The following is a 17,820-nucleotide window of genomic DNA, read 5'->3' as shown; positions in this document are numbered from 1 at the left end:
TCAATAGACAAATGATGAAGCAATTTTAACTAGCATCATAGCCTTAATGCAGCAGGGAATGCACACTGAAAAGAGCAAACAGAATAAGTAAGCAAGGATACAAAGGATGAATAATATCTGGTACAACTCAGATGCTCAGATCTGCTTCCCAGAAGTGAGATCTCCAACACTGGTCCCAGTTCAGAATGTACCTATTTTAGCAGAATAGTGGTAAGGTGGTCTTTTAATCATGATGTATGCTGGGCCAGGGTTTTAGAGCCATGTTTCCACTCATGCTAAAGGAGGCAACATGATTAAAGCACAGTATTGAAAAACCATCTTGGCGCGCTCACAGTGAAAACTGAGATTGGGAAGTCCCAGCCTGGTAATATCACAGCTGTGGCAGGAAGGGTTGTGCAAATGAGGGGTAATGGAGCAAGGTCATTATGGTTGGTACAGTCATTTACAACCTGTACCCCTTCTGTCATAAGGATTGGGTTAGACATCAGTCAAGTAGCAAAATAAACCCTTTATGAAAAAGATGTGGTCGAAGGCATGATGAAAGCAAGGCTGAATACTTACAACACATTGCAATGTCTTTAAAGAAGTGCCGACCATTTGCCTGGAAGTGCACGAGCCAAGAGTACACCAAAGGTCTGCATTTAATCTGCTGATGTGCTTACAGGGGCGGCATGTGTAATATAGCAGGCTGCAGGTGCAAGTGCTCTGTGAACCCACGCTTCTGAAACTTGGCCACTGCTCTTTTCTCTTCAAACAACATTACCATTGGATCCTACCAAAGATGCCAGCTGCCTTATGGGGTCACTCAGTCTGGATCAGGCATATGAAAACACTTCCAATATGTGTTCAGCTCTTTCAAAGCTCTCCTGTTACCTGCTATACACTAAAGCCTCTCAGTTTAATCTGCTCCTTTCCTTTCTACCAGACCTGTATATTCATTACTTGCCTGCTTTTCCCCCTCACCAAACTCTTTGTTCCCTGTCAGACTCCCTGGTGCCTGTCAGTGCTGTTCCATGGGGTTATGCCACACTGGGCAGTCTCCACAGGTCCGCTGGGGCTTGACCAAGTGTTCTTCCCAAGCCTCACAATTTCTAGGACTTCTCTGAGAGAGCCATATCTCAAATATATCACCCCTTTCCCTGGGCTGAGAGAAACTCACCAACTTGGCAGTTTCAAAACTGTCCATGTTCCTATTCAAATGGGGTTCAGGAGAAAGGTGAAGTCTCTGGTGCATTTGCACAGGCACTTTCATGTGCAAAGGGCTTGGGTTCAGTCCTGTGAACCCTACAAGTCAGTTCCCATTTCTCTTCTGATCAGGTTCTCCTTTTCCCAGGGAACACATATCTATAACATTTCTCTCCTTGAAAATAAGCAGCAACTCATGCCATGGTTTTGTAGGTCTCCACCATAAAGACATCAGGTTTTGGGCTGGCTAATATCTGAGATGGATTGTACCATCACACTGAGAGTAAAAACTGCTCCTTACCTCTTGGGGGGCAGATACAGAAGGTTTTTTTTCTCTAGTTCCATTTGGAGGCATCATGAGAGAAAAAAGGACTTTTACAGAGTGTAAATATCATGAGTCAATTTAAGCAGGCAGGAGAACAGAGGAGCCTGAAGAGACACATTTCATATTCCACAGAAGTGCAGGGTGTCCTTGAGTGGCTGTTGAAGCAACTTGCTTAAGGTATGTGGGATGTGTCAGCACCTTCCATGGATTTCCTGGATGCCACAGGGAGGCCAGGAGACACAGGAGTGGCCAGGGAGAGGGCAAGTGCATGGCTGAATCGGAGCAGAACTACTCTTTGGATTGTCAGTGCAGTAGTCAATGTTACACCCAGAAGTTCCCTGCTTTGATCCATTTTGATTTCTTATCGTCTTAATACTCTAAAATATTTTATGTATCTTCCAACCTCTCTTAATCTGAGGCTGGTTTATACATTCATCACAACAATGAAAACAGGAAGCTGACAGAGGGTTCTGAATCTGTGGAAAATTTGTTGTCAGGCTTTTGGGCACAGCTCTTCCCTGCTCATCTTTCAGAAAGCCAACTCCCCCAAACTGGCTGGTGAGGTTGCTCCTGCCTGGCTGAGAGTTCCAGCAGCTGCTCTTGGTCTCCCAGCCACAGAATGCTTTGCTCCAGGCAGATGATCTGGCCTGCCCTGAAGCACTGATAGTGGTGAAAAGCTTTGGCTAAGTGGTTCCTCCACATAGATAAGCTGCTCTTTACTTTTCCTAGAGGTTTTTCTTTCCTTTATGTGGCTGCTGATCCAGTCTATGTTGGCTTTTATGGGTGCACTAATGACTCTGCTTTGAAAGTTTGCCAGTTCATTATTTAATGGCTCCATCAAGACTAAACAAAATTCTCCCTCAATCCGTCCATCTCTGCAGGATAAGGCCTGGCAAAGCCTTGTGCCCCAGATAAGGTGCAGAGGGACACTGCCCTGCACTCAAGCTGCTTGTACCATGGTGTTGTGTTGCAGCCACATCCATGCCTCCTCCTGCACTGCTGGAGGTGACACTGCTCTGTGCCAGCAGCTCTCATGCAGCCCAAACGGTAACATTGCTTGCTCTGGAGGTTTCTTATCACCAGGCTGGATTTCCCCATCGCCCTCAGAATGGTTTTTTTGTATTTTTGCATCCTAATTTTTTCTGCTCAGATGACAGTCCAGCTGGCAGGCAAGAGGTTGTTCATTCAATAACGTACATGGAAATGCAGACGAATGGCTGGCAGTCCTCTCCTGTCCCATGGATTTATTGAGTCTGGATCTGAACAAATTCACACTGTGAGCCTCTTCCTTTTCACTTTTCTTTTTTTCTTCTTTTTTTAGTTCTTGCAGTCACTGAAGATTTGGAATGAGGTAAAGCTTCTTCCCCCACACTTTGCCCAGTAGCTCAGAGATGGACCATTTTTCTGTGGCCTCTCAACAGGACATACTACGACCCAAGATGCTCATGCCCCCAGACAGCTTCTGTTTGCCTTTTGCTTCCTCTGTTTAACTCACGTCGTTCCTTTCTTGGGATCTCTCTCTGCTTATCTCCCAGGCTGCTGGCTCTCAAGAGGCATTTCTCTAGGATTAGAGAAATGCTTGTCTCACCACTGGCTCCTGCAAGATGGAGCCCCACACTTCATAAATAACCTGATCTGTAATTAGCAAGATTTTCTGTCTCCAGACTTGCAATTCTAGTCCTGCACACTCCAGTGAATCCCTCCTCGTTTCTTCTTCACCGAAGCTGAAAACACCACTCACCTCCTCTTTGAGACTGATATGCTCATGTGACCCTGGGCAGATGGGGAGATCCAGAAAACGGGGCTCTCCTCCTGAAAATAGCAGCTTGCTCACCTTGTCCTTATCTCCTCACTATGAGATAGAAAGAAATGTTTCATCTTTATCTTCCCCTGACCCCATTGCCAGTTCTGAACACAGACTTGTCTCTTATTACAAAGTTTGCGAAAGGCTTTTTATCCAGTTGTCTTGGGAGGCTGCTCCTCTTTCCTTCCCATCCTGCCTTTTCCCCTTTCCAGCCCTGCAGATGCTGTTCTGTGTTTTCCACCATGTGCTGTGCGAGGAGGGTGTCAGGTCTGTTAACTTAAACCAGCCCTTCACCAAGAAAACATCCACAGACTTGCTTCAATCACCCTTCAGCCCCCAGCCAGGCCATTCACAGGGTGGATCCTGCAGCCATGGTCTCCTCACCACCTTCTCTACAGATTTGTAGACCCCTCCTATTTTGTAAGCACAAGGTGAATGATACTATAGTTGTGCAAAGGCTTTGGAGAACTGAGCTGTTTGAAGCACGGGGCAAAATTGCTTGGAAGGAGCATCAGTTCACCCAGAATCTCCAGCTTTGATGACAATGTCAACAGCTTTCTCTGACTATTTTTTTTTTTATCTCTGCTATATTGATCCACATGTGTATAAATGTGTTATTACTTATATTCTTGCCTCTGAGAAGATTTGCTTCCTAAAGCTATTCAGTCTGCCAAAACTCCTTTGCAAATTTAAGTGCTGCAGCTTAAATTGTTTTGTTATTCTTCAAAGGCTATTTATGAAAGTGTATGATAGAAGAAAATTATGTCCTATGTTCAAATTCTTTTATAAAACCCTCAGTAAAACATCACTTAGATGTTTTTAAAACTGCTGACAGATTCCACAAAAACAGCTGTTTATAGACAAATTCCCCACCAGAAAAGCAGTGACTGGGGGCTACCACATCACATGTCCTTTGTGAACTCTGGTACTGTTGGAGAAGGTGACTTCAAACCTGAAATTTCAGATGAAAACAGCACAGAAAGATTAGAAATGTTCAAAATCCAAACTAAACCTGGATGAAAATTTTGCAGCCTCCAGAGATGAATGAGTTTAAACAAATGAATACGGGTTTAGACAAATGTTCTCATCTGACCTCTCCAGCCCATCTCAAAAGTCCATGACACCAGAATACCATCCCTGTAAGGGTGTCCCCGGGTCCACAATATGTGTCTGTACAAAATCCAGCAAAGCAGAACTTTACCAGCCCATGGCAGAGTTATAAATACACTTATAAATCTATTAAAAAACATGCTAAGAGGATTTAAGTGACTTTTACCTGGCCGTAGGTACATATAACCAGTATGCACAGGCAGAAAAAACTCCTGGCAGTGGTGATAGGCCAATGCCACAGTTCTATTTTGTCAGAGGCTGTCTAGTCTTCTCATTGCAAGACAGAGAGCTGGGTGCTTTCCAGGACTTTGCATGTAACAGAATTCTCAAAAAGCAGACAAGTACTGGAAGTGAAATACTCGAGGAGACTGGCCAAACCAAAGGCAGGATTAGCAGTCGTCTCTTTTGCTGCCATCAGTAGCTGAACTGAAGATTTAATTAGGGGATGTTTTAAATATTTTCAAACAAATGCAGCAGTACTTCATATATCTTTATTTCACAAATGTATACAAGATTTATAAAGTATGGCAATATTTTTATGGCTCCATAAATCATCTTTAGTCAGAAATTTAGGGTATAACCAGAAATGAGTATATGAGGTCAAACTGCATCAATAAGGATGGTAAAGAAGGGCAGATTCTTATAAAGGACTATAGATTTTTCATGTAAAACCCTGAGGTCTTTCCATTCCTACTGTGGCAGGTAGGGATGCAGGACCTGGCCTTACATAGATATCATAGGGATACTGAGCACCACAGCTCCCACTGCAGCATCTCTCGTGGTCCAAGGGTCTCCTGGGAAGAGAAGCAGAAGGCTTCCCCACTCCTCACTCCACCAAAGTGGGTTCATCTCTGATGTTACAGTAGCTAGTTAGAGAAAAAGCACACTTTTATTTTTAATGGCTGTACATGGCCAGGGATTTTTTAGTTTGGAACTTGGCTCTCATTTTCCAGAAAGATATATGGGGTTTTTTTTTGCAATCTAAGCAGCTTTATTTAATATGGAAAGTAGAATATCTTTTAAAACAGAAACCAGCTGTGTAGTTTATGGGTATCATCATATGGCTCTGCTTTTTGTTTCCTTACTTAACCGGAGTTTGGGGTTTCCAAGTTGCCAAGCTGCTAACACTAGTAAATGGAGTTTATTAGAGACAGTGTTTGTTGAACAATAACATTTTATATAGTCTGTCACTGTCTAGTACCTTGGATGAGTTACACATTTCTGTTCTCTATTCTTGCCCTGATTTTTTTTGGCACTTTAGATCCCATTTTCAGCTGTGGACACCAGAGACCAAAACTGAAGACATGATCTTGTGCTTGCTTATGCCTAAAATCTGCAAAGCCATTCCTGACCAAAGTCATGGAATCAGACCTCCAAGGGTTAATCCCACAGTGCCTTTTGACCGAGCTTAGCCAGCAGGAAGGGATTGGATGGCAGATGAAATACCTCCCCAGGAGATCCCTTCCAGGAGAGGGGCCCCTTTGCCCAGTAGTAAAAGATAATGTGTCCATTCAAAGGCTGTCCCACGGCAGGAACACAGACTGGGGTGGGTGTGAGGACTGGGAGAGGCATGGACCCTCCTGCAGTGATGCTCTCCCCTCCCAAAAAGGTCAGCCTCTTTCTGGAGCTTTGGAGCACAGTAGCATTAGGAACAAACAACACTTGCAGCCTAAGATGTCTCTGGAAGTTGCTCTCAGAGGGCTGTTTGCATCTGGCTCCTACAGACATCAAATTCAAACCCAGCAAGATGGGCGGAAGCGAGCGCAGCTTCTGCTTGGCCCTTCAGTGGCTAAACTGCACGTGTGAAGCAGGGGCATCACTCAGTTGAAATGTTAGAGGGCAGAAGAAATGAGGGTTTTTCACAGCAGCATAGTTCCCCACTTCTTCTCTGTGCTCTGCAAATATTGTGAGCCAGTAGATATCTTTATTTTGTTATCTGTTGCTCTTCCTCTAATCAGAAAAGATTCATGCCCTGCCAACTTTAAACTGCAGGCTTGCTTTTAATAGCAGTAACTTCAGATGTCATTAGAGGTCCCTTTCACCAGGATTCCCCTGGGTATTGGAGGATCTGAGCTTTTAAACCAGTGCTCTGAGGGTGCAGCTCATGGCCTGCACGGAGAACAGGGGTTACACAGAGTTCCTTCCCTACTCAGGAATTATGGCTTCTTTGACAACTGCTAACTCAGCTCTGAAAAAGGTGATTTATCTTCATGGTTCATAAAAATACTTCTTGAGAAGTTTCCCTTTTCCTGTCCCCCTTTGGAATAACCAGATTGCAGCATGTCTCAGATTTAAAAACAAATATGGCCTGGAAAATAATATCTTTGGATTTCCCCCACTCATACCTTCTGCTATACACAATGGCTTCACTCCCAACTTTAAATTAGATGAGTGCTATGTTAGCAATATACTTCACATATGGACTGAGAGCAAGGCATAAGGAGTTCCAGCAAATGGGCTCAGTAGACATTTGTTTGCCAAGTATTAGCTGTTGCTAGAAGGTAATTTTGATTCCTCGAGTTGAGAGGCCCTTGCCAACAGAGAAGGTTTTGGTGCTTTGTTTTCTTTGAATTACACTGAAAAATTAAAAAAATTACTTGCACCATGAAGAACTTGTGATATTTATTAATGTTTATCACATTTTCCAGTGTATTCATTTCAGTGTAACAGTGATGCAAGACTGATGCACCGAGTAGTGTCACCTCTCTAAAGGAGCTTTTAATCTGTATCTTTGTGCACAAGGACAGAGCGTGTCCCTGGGTGCTCCATTGCCCTGGCATATATCTATTTTGTAGTTGTTCCTTAAATATTTGCAGTACACAGGTACAGGATTCATGGCTGAGGAATCCACAACTAGGCACTGTAGGGACATAGAACAACAGAATTTTATCTATCCCAAGGTTAACAGCTTACTTTCTTTTTTAAAAGAAAAATCAGAATAAGATTCTGATCCTTCCAAAAAACCTGTATGTCTAATGCAATATTGTGAATAGTCCAATGAAGTCAATAACAACAGTAACCAAGAAAAAATTGGAACATATGAATGTACTTTTGCAAGTCTGAGGAATGAGGAAAAGCAAATGCATTCCCCTGGGTTTTAGCAATAAGATAGCATATGCATTAGTAATGTGCAATACCCAGCACAGTACACGGAAAACCGTAAAAACGTGAGCCATCGGAGACGGGCTCCTATATACAGAATTCCCTTCCTCTCAGAGGTATAGCCAGTGATATCTACACACAAATCAACCGTAACAATAAGAATTGTTTTGGCACAAGCTTCCAGCCACTAATGGATAACACAGACCAAAAATGCTTCTCTTGCCTTTTGTTAGCTCTGGAATGCTGTTCCTCACTGGAGACATCCACAGCAGAAACCTACCCTGGGGCTAAACTGGGAGGGTAGCTAGAGCTAACCCATCTTTGTCTACAGAAACCTTCTAGCCACATAAATGTGTTTTACAGATGTCCAGTGGTAATTTACTCAGCCCAGAAGAATATACTTAATAGCACAAAGAGGGGTGCTGGGTTTAATGCACAGCCAGGGAGCTGCTTGTCACCACCACCTGCAGATAGAGCAGACACTGGAGAGCATTTTGCAGCCAAGCAGTCTGATCCACTCCTGCTGCCATGAAGTGGTGCCAGGCCCATCTCTCCTGTGGAGTCAATCGTTGGCCAGCACTAAGGGTTGTTCCTGCCTTTGGTCCTGGGGTGCGAGTGCTGCTGGCAGAGCTACAGCCCCTTGTGTTCCACTTCTGGAGCTAATGGAGCCTGGACTATCATGCTCTAAATAGAGGAAAGGGCAAAATTTTAGATATAACTGCACCAGGGAAACAGAAATGTCCTGCCCTGCGTGGCTCTCTCACAGTGCTGCTCTAGATGACAGACAAGTTTGAGCCTTGCTATTCTTCCAGTATAGGCATTTGTGTCCTGTCAGAATCTGGCACTCTGCTTGGAAAGGGAAATCACTAGTCCTTTCCTGAAAGTCAATTACTGCTGTTTCAATCCCAGATAAACTAGAGAAGGGCTGCCAAGAGGCCACGAGTACATCCAAGGCCAAGTTTCTACAGGTGTCCATGCAGTTACAGTCAATGCTGAGTTAACACACCATTATATAGAGTCAAGGAACACACGCACCAGCAAGAGGGAGTAAAAAAAAGCAGTATTAAGGAAGCTATTAAATTCATGTCCATTTCCTAAAAACATGGAATGCAATTTGTGAAAACATCCTTGATATCAGTTGGAGCAAAAGAGGTATTTCAGATACATGCTGAGCAGTTGGATGAGTGTCTTCACTTCCTTCCCCCCAGCTTCTGGAGTGATTTACAACATCCTTCTAGTAAAGGACCCAGAGTCATCTGGAGGGGGAAAAAAGACTTATTGGAAGATTAAAGAAATTTAAGCTTGCCAAAGCTAATAAATAGACTCAAAGCTCAGCTACTCCTCGCTGGAAGGAGAGATCAGACTTTGGTTAGCAGGAGTGTTGGTACCAGTTTGTACAGGACTTTATGACAGAAACAGCAAAGAGGCCCTCAGGTGCTGCTCAATAAAGGAATTAACTTACAAACCCACCCTTTACCAGTTGAGCCAAAGTCCAGGGGCCTCTGCAGGAAGGAGATACTACTGAACAATAATTTAGAAAGGAGAAAGGAACAGTTCAATCGGCAAAACTTGCTCTGCCAGGGCATGTCCCCACTCTCGCCCAGAGAGATCTGCCATTGTCTCCAGCGGGGCAGGTCCCTTGCTCAAGGTCCCAGGGTGACACAACAATGAAGTGTGACCCCTTAATTGTTCCTAAGAGTATTCCAGCATTGGCAATTCCTATTTCCTCTGCCCATGCCTATTCAAAGCATCACTGAGTGAGGTTTTCCATCCTTAGGTTCTCTTACGTTGTCCCTGAAAAATATGCTCAAAATTATTAACTGCTTTTTGTCTGAAGATTTTTTTTTTGCTTCCCATCTAGTGCTCTGCACTTTCTTTTATCTCTGTATTTATCATTCTATTATCAATCTGTGCAGCAATTCGATGAGAGACTTCTAATATCAGGGATTTCTCCTGCTAAATTGTATTTGCAATAATGCTTCCCATTCTATTTTCCATGGTAATAATACAAAGTTTCATTTTAGACACTGTGGCTTTTAATGTAGTACACATTTCTTTTTGATAAAAAGGTGATACAAACAATACAACCTTGGTCACTATAGTCTGTCACAACAGCCAGGCATTTAGGATTGACTGTTTTTCTTTAAGAAAAAAAATAAATCAAGAGAATGAATACAATGTATCAGGGATTTTTCTATTTAGCTCTTTGGATATGGAGCCTTGAAGGTCATGTTTAAACCCAGGAGGAACCCAACCATGAAGATTAAAAATTGTATATTGAAAAAGAGATGCAGAGGTTTTTAGGCACGCTTTAAGAAGCTTAAAGTTATGGGCAGAGCAATAAGGTGGCATGTTAACAACACTGTTCCAATAACACTTCAGGAATCATTAGTTTATAATAGAGTTTATTCCAAATTTATTTTAAAAGGTTCAGTGACAGAGCACATATAGCTATGCATTTCTGAAGGAGCTGGAGCTGCAGGAGTTTCTCAAAGAAACTTATCTACAAGTGAGTTTTCCCTAAATAGCTGTTATCAGGCTAAATAAATGTATCTGATAAACTGTGCATGGAACAGGGATGTGAGGCTGAGGTGAAGAAGGGTATTTGAGCAATTAGAGGGTTTCTGTCCCAATGCATCCCTTAATTAACTACAAAACTCAGAGCTCCAGAGGGTAGTTGTAGGTGCTGGAAAGCTTGAGCAGTCTAGCAGGAAACTGTTGTATTGTCTTACACGTGATGCCATGAAAGTACCATTAAAGTCTGAGGGACAATATTGGAGTATTTGCTTGAACATCGTTCAAAGTTGGTGTTTATACTGCTGCTAAGCCTCTTAGAGTGTTGTATTTAGGAGAGGCTGGGAAATATATGAAATATATGCACTGAAAGATGTCAGCTCACCAAAGATTTTGTGAGAATGTATGGCTGCTGATGAGACTTTCATCAGGAAAGATTTCTCAGCTCCTGGACAGTATTCCTCAGCAAAAGCTGAGAGACATGGTGGAGTAAGGAATTGCTTACTTCTTGGGGAGCTCCTCAGGAATATGGGAGAATCAACTCAAGAGGCTGCACAGTGACTCAGAGCAAGCAGCACCTCCCAAAGCCCACGCAACTGGCCTTTCCCTCAGGCTCTCTATTATTCCTGAATAGGCTCTTTCAATCTTTTTTCTACAGGAACTTTTGGGAGGCCTTGAGTTTCTGTTGATGCAGAACAGAAAAATCTCTTAAATCTAGGAACATCTTTGGGAACAGGAAGCCTGTTTCTCTCCCAGCTCTCCATATTGGTTTCTTTTTCCCGAAGCCATTGAGCCAACAAGAACTGGAGATTTTGGAGGGAAAGACTGCAAAGGGCATCATTGCTGAATCCTCTCCTTCACAGTTCACTTCAGAACATCAATAAATGACAATATTCCAACTACATCAAAGCACCAGAGCTATTGCTCTGTTCTCAGCTGCATGGTTGCCCATCACCAACATCAGGTTATTTTGTTTTCTACTTTAGTCTGCCTAAAGAGTGACTCAAAATTGCTCAGAAATGCTGTTTGTTGCCACCAGCCCTCTCCTTAGCAAGGGACCCGTCAGCCTGCACGTTTGCAGCCCCTCACTCTGTGTGCTCTCAGTAGCTCATAGCTTGGCACAGGGACTTATGAGCCTCCTCCTGTATCTTGGCAACAACAGCTATAAACATTTCTGACATGCCTGGCTGCTTCTCCGTGGAGCAGGGCATGACCAGACCTTGCAGCCATAGAAAGAGACAGGCGTGGGGGAGGCAGGAGAGGGCTTGTTACACATCAGGGGAGGGGAAAAAGAAACTGCAATTCATTAAAAATCTCTTTGGAAGGCTATGTTCAGATTAAGATGATTTCCCTTGGAACAAAACCAGAATCAGACCCTGTCATTTCTCACCAGTTGAAGAGATCATGGAAGGATAAAGCATAACCCAGAAATGGAATCAGATGCTTGCAGCATTGCCATCTTTGACTTGATTTTTCCACTTGAAGCTCAACAATGCAATAATAGTGCTCACAAGAAATGTACTTTTCCAGCTGCAGTATTGCAGATATGTGATGTCTAGACCTGTAGAGCCATCTTGGGCTTGTGTGTTGCAATGGGAGCTGAAGGTATAGATGCTCCATGGCTTTGCCTTGGTTTTAATAAAAGGCCATGGCTGTTTTAGAATGTGCAACCCTCAGACTCACTTTGTTGATTGTTTTTCCCTGGGCAGGAGGCTCTCAAGTGGATTCTGATCTCTAGAAGGGTTTATCCATTTTCAGAGGGTGTTTTAGCTCTAGTCCTTGGCTACATTCCTGCTTCATCAGCATGTGCAATCACAGCACTTGCAGACGTGATTGATTGAGCTTTCTACTAGCTGACTCCCACATGGAGACCATGTATCAGTATCAGAGTAGGATTTAGCTCAGACACTCAAATCTTGTCCTTACCACCCAAACCAAGTGTTTTGTTAACATTTGAACACTATTTCTGGATGATATTTTGGCTTCATGCTGCTGTACCTGCTCCAGCTCAACTCCTATCCCCAACTTTGAGATCTACTGAGATGTACTCCAGCCTGGATCTTGGGCCAGAGGGTCAGCAGCATCAAACCAGCCCTGGTGGTACACAGCCTCCTTCGACTCCTCTCACCCTGTGCCTGCTCCCAGCTCACTGTCCATCCCACTTCCACATGATGGGGAGGGAATCACATGTTTTATGTCTTCTGCAAGGAATGATTTGTGCAGACAGATAAAAACCACCCACAGTTGAGACCAGGGCTGCCAGAGGCCCGACCAGAGCATGGGCAGAGCACCCATGGCTACATCCATCCATGAAGCATTTCACAGCAAAGACCTATCCAAGCAACTTGTGGCCACTGTGCAAATGGATACAACCCTTCTTTGCACAGCTCACCTTACATACAGTCATGAAAGCTCCCTTATTCTGCAAGTTTTCGTTTCTGGAAACACCACAAGAGTTTTTTTTTCCCCCCACAATGCAAAACCACAAAAACTTCCTCGGTAACTCCCTGTGTCCCTACATCAATTTTATTACATTCCTGCTGGCATGGGGAAGGAATGAAAATGGGTGATGGTAAGATATCTGCATGTTTTCTCCTCGCTGCTTTTGCTGACTCAGAAATTTGAGAAGAACAACAAGCAGCAGCAGACAGCATAACCTAACCTTATCACGCTGGAATCCAATTGTGTGGCTCACACAGAGCACTTCCAAGGCAGGCTATCACTCTTACTGTTTATGTTGCATCACAGAAAACAGCTGGAAAAACTGTAAACTTCTTAATTTTCCTAACTGTATAGAAAGTTGGTTATTCCACTCACGAACATTACACAGAGGTACAGACTTTCTTTTTTTTAAGGTTCCAAAAAAAGAAAGGGGAAAGAAACCCCCTCCTTTTTGTTGAGACTGCTACAAAGGTTCAGACTTGTTTAAAAAAAAAAAAAAAGAAATGCTGATGACTGCTAACTTTAATTGCCAAAAATGTGCTTTCTGTTATTAAAGTCCTAATGAGGGAAGTAGGAGAAAGAGCAGTTTCTTATTTCTCTCATGAAAGGAGAGAGAGGAAGAAAAGTAACAAAGAGCATAGCTGGTTCTGTGGGGTGCAGATAAAGGAATGACCTACTGGTCAAAGCTTTAGAGCCACCAGTACTGCAGCATGAACATTCCCATTTTTCACTAAGGAAATAAATTTACTTGCTAATAATGGTAGTGAGGTATGACCCAGTCTCCAGAGAGAGCACAGCACATACACAAATGGTTTCCTGAGGCTGCCGAGTGCCTCCTGATGTGTTAGGAGAGACTGGAGTGTGGAGGGAGGAAAGCAATGAAAATGCAGGTGAGGGACAGGCACATTTTCTCATTTCCTGGCCACAGTCTATTCCCAGCAGCTCCCATGAAATATGTTACCTCCTCTCCTGTGTGACTAACGCAGCCACAACCGAAATCAAAAGGCACCTGGACTAGACAGCAAGTCCTAAATCTTTATACAGTCAAGGGATTCCCATAGGCAAGTAGGAGGGAGCCTTCCACTTAGCATTTACAGCACTTGTGTCACAACCCACGACCAGGGGTGAGAAGCTCTGCTGAAGGTTTTTGTAGGTAAATGGCTTTGAAGGCCCTGTTAATTTTTAGGAGTCCAAAAAGGGCAAGGGATTTTGAACATGTGGGAGCAGAAGCAGCTTAAGGCAAGTCGAGATAAGGGAGTAGAAAGTAATAGGGTTACTTTGGTTTTGTTAGAAGTCATACTAGGTGGAAAATGCAGCAAGAACCATCACATTGTGCCTTAACTCCAACAGCACAGAGACTGCTCTGCAATCAGCCATTGCAGATTTGTACACTGCAAGTACAACCTTCTGTTTGCAGTGGTCATTTTGGCCCGATTGGCCCAACTCACACCTGCTGAATCAGGGGGCAAGGAGAGCCCTCACTGCAGACCCACCCTGCTTTCATCAGCACTTGAGCACTTCAAACAGCTTTTTAAGTGGCATATTGTTGTCTCTGGATATGGCTGGAGACAAAAAGAGCAACGTAGTCCTCACAACCCATCCAGTCTAACCATCCACATCCTTTCCTCACCAAGCTGCCCTGTCTTTGTCCGAGCCCAGTAAATGGCAACTTAGTATTTTGTTTCAAGGCCATTCCTAGAATTAGGAACTGAAACTAGCCCAGACCATTTAAACATCTTTTTACAATTACTGAAATAAATGCTTTTAAAACAGAATTTACTAGGGCGGATTCAGATTTCGTTACTTATTCCTACTTTTGTTTTAGCATTCACTAGCATTTGTGGGAGTACGTGTACGCCTGAGCTCACATGCTGATCTCTGCTTGGGGATTTGTCCCCATAAAGCAGGGCAAAAGGACTGATTTGCCATATGTTTTTGTAACAGGCAGAGTGAAGAATTGCTAAAAACAGAGCAGACAACCTCCGGAGTCTGAGCCTGGCAGCTCCTGGAGGCAGACCTGTGACAGGAGGAAAAGGAGACGGGCGGCAGGTTCGGCCCTGGAGCAGCCGTTCGCCCTCTTGTACTGCTGCCCGTAGGGAATACAGCGGAAGGGCAGAGGAAATGCTGACAAGAGAATAAGCAGCTAGGTATAAATTAATCCTGGAACCATCTCAAGTCCCATACTGTTCATAATTACCTATCATTTTCCTGGGCCAAATGTTCGCTCCTCTAAAAGACCCTAATCCATTACCTGCCACGTACTGCCCTGCTGTAATTTCCTCATCTGCACTGAAACGTTCCGCCAAGCTTTGATGTTCTGGCAAGACCAGGGAGGCTCTGAAATTTGGGATTAGCAAACATCCGCAGGCATGATGTAGGCTCTCCAGCATCAGCACATGTTTCAGCATCTGAATCTAATAACGGCATGCCAAAATTTGGGAAAGACAGGGAGGTGATTCCTTGCTCTTTCAGGTGGCAGTGCCTGGGTCAGAAAAGCTGTTTGAAGCGAGGGCAGGCTGGAAACACTTGTCATGTCACCTAGAGCTGCTTTGCCAAAGGGAGGTCACACATCCCGTTGTCCAGGCACCCCTGTCCTAAGGACAGACATCTTCCCTAACACAGAACACCATTCCGGGGGGAAAGCTGTTTTAACCCTGAGCAATGCTGCCCCAAAGAGGCATCATTCTGGGCATGTGTCTGCACGCCTTTTGTGTTTGGGGATTTTTTTAAACACTGTACATGAAATACATAATGAAGTACATACAATTTCCAAACCATGGTTTACATGCCCCAGTCAGGGGCTGAGGAGCAATGCTTGCACCATGATGGTCTTTAAAATTCAACTGGTCCCCTGATATGTCTGCAATCCTGTCTGTTGATGCCCAGGTATACATGCAGTAATTACAGCAAGAGCAGAGTCCTGTTTGCATAAATTTGGTTTTAACAACACTATCCAAGACATGAAAAAAGACAAATCACACAAATCCCTTAACCAGAGAGTTCAGCATCCCTTGCATTAAAAGATAATCCTTGAGATTCAGCATACTATTCATAAGTGTGAGTATTTCTGAGCAGAGAAGGTGCCTTTGCTGAGCTCTGGGCTGACACTGAATATGTGTTGCCTCAGACCAGGGTAATGTGTGTTCATAAGGTTCAGATGGAGGGGAGGTAAGCAGCCTTCCAATTTTGGGATAAACAGCTGCAAACAAAACACAAGAAAAAACAGTTTTGTTTTGCTTTTCACTAATTTGTATTTGCTGAGAGCATGGGGTTTTTTCCTGTTGTTGCAGCTGGAAATTTCAAGGCGGTTGCAAGGTAAAAACTAAAATTGTACGAGCAATTAGCCCATGGTAATGTCTAATCACTGCTGGCATCTAAAAAAAAAAAAAAAAAAGTGAAGCAGCGGGGATGTTTAACTTTGAAAACCAACTACTGCACAGATGCAGGAACTATGTTTGTTGAGGAAGTTTTCCTTGGCATATCAACGTGAATTTAAAAAATTGGCTCAAAACATGCCAATATAAAGACCACAGAACTATGGAAAGTGTTATTGTTCATCACATCAACATTTGAGTATAATTCCTAGGAAACTTATTCACACAAATCCTACAGTTTTTAAGGGCTAGTATCCACCAGATCAGTTAGAAATTAATTATTTTCAGCTGTCCTTAGTATGCCTCAAGTTCATGCTCTTTTTATCCATGAAGAGTGCAGGTGTGATCTTGCATCCTTTGCACAGGCTCTGTGTGTGAGCAGGGGCCACCCCACAAAAGAGGTCACAATCCAGCAATCTGTGCTGGACTGAGCAGCATGGAAGAGTCTTGAAGAGATATGTGTGCCAAAACCTACAGCAAGAAGATGAAATACGCTAAAAATAACCCTAAACATCATGTCTGCAGTTGGGGTTCAGCTTGCTGGGAGGGCCCCAGCCAGGGGTCTGGAAACTGTCCTGGCTGCCCAGCCCTGAGCTGCTGGGTAGGGAAAAACACCTATTTGGTGCTTCATAACCAAGGGGTCATCTCTGACAGAGCAGTGGGGTTGGTGCCAACCTCACCATGTGAAAGAGCTCTCCCTGACACCAGAGTAGGGTGCTACTGTCATTGCTCACAAAATTATGGCTGTGCTATGTTGCTGTCTCCAGAAGCGCATCTCTTGGAGAGATGTGTTCTGGGATTCAAAGGTGCAGCAGTTGAGTCCTCATTTCTCAAAATTAGCTGCTAGCTTGACTGAGGGAAAATGTCAAAAGAAGTCAGGAATTTCTAATTGCAGACACAGAAAACCACACAATAGTATTCAGGGGGTGCATAACACACAGGCAGAGCACAAGGGACATCTGTGTACCCATGGTGGTGGCACATGAACCAGATATAAGAAGAAGGGCCTGACAGTCCTTTCTACCTCTGATCCAACCCAATGCCAGCACTGATGTGTGTCAGAGCATCTTACTTTCCACAGCTTCATAAATCCATTCTGGCTTTTTTTTTCTTTCTCTTTTTTTTTCCTAAAGTCTCTCCTGTATTGATTTAAATCAGTGCAGGGTAATTAAGTTGTGTCTGCAACTTCACAACACAACAGTGTGTGTCTGCATCAACCGCCACCCCTATATTTTCAGATGAAGCAAGAAAAGAATGACACAGAGCCAACTAAAATTGCATTAAGAAATAGAGGAGCAGCTAAAGACACTCTGCAAACCTCCTACCTGTTTGCTCTTTGCAGTGAGTGCAGCCAGCCTTGGTCTGAGAGGGGGACAAACCATCCACACCAAGGAGAACCAGCACAGGCCCACGCTTACAGTGGGGAAACAACCAGGACAGCTCACTCAAAGTATATGTCCTTCCTCTACCTCCTCATGAGTGACCATGCTTGTGCCCAGAGTGTCCCCACCTACCTGCTGGACTCTCTGAGGAACCCCTACAAAGAGAGGATGAGAGGACAGGATCTCTGCAGACCATGATACCTCTAAGGAGTCTCCTTGGCCAACAAACAGCGAAGGCTGAAGCACTGGTGCTTTTAAGGAGCTTCATGTGGTCAGCTCATGATCCTAATGCTCCACCCCAGGCAAGTGAGCTGTGGGTTGCTTCTCTGCAATAATTTACATCGTTTGGGCAGGTGAAGCACCTCAGTAATTGGGTTCAGCTTGGATGGAAATCTGTAGGGAGTGGTCTAGACCCAGCTGGTCTTTTCTAGTGAATGAACAAAGTACCATATCTGTGTCACTCTATGATCCTGAGAAGGAAGTATTTCCAAATGTGCCTTTGGAGCCCTTCCAGCTCCATCAGGTGCAAGAGATGCACAGGGTCAAGGAGCTGCCCCTGGGGAGCAGGGTTAGCCACACACA

Source organism: Pipra filicauda, unplaced genomic scaffold (genome assembly GCF_003945595.2).
Source record: "Pipra filicauda isolate LSUMZ 115617 unplaced genomic scaffold, ASM394559v2 scaffold63_size3267554_pilon, whole genome shotgun sequence".
Lineage (NCBI taxonomy): Eukaryota > Metazoa > Chordata > Aves > Passeriformes > Pipridae > Pipra > Pipra filicauda.
The sequence above is the reverse complement of the archived record's forward strand: the minus strand, read 5'-3'. Positions refer to the sequence as shown.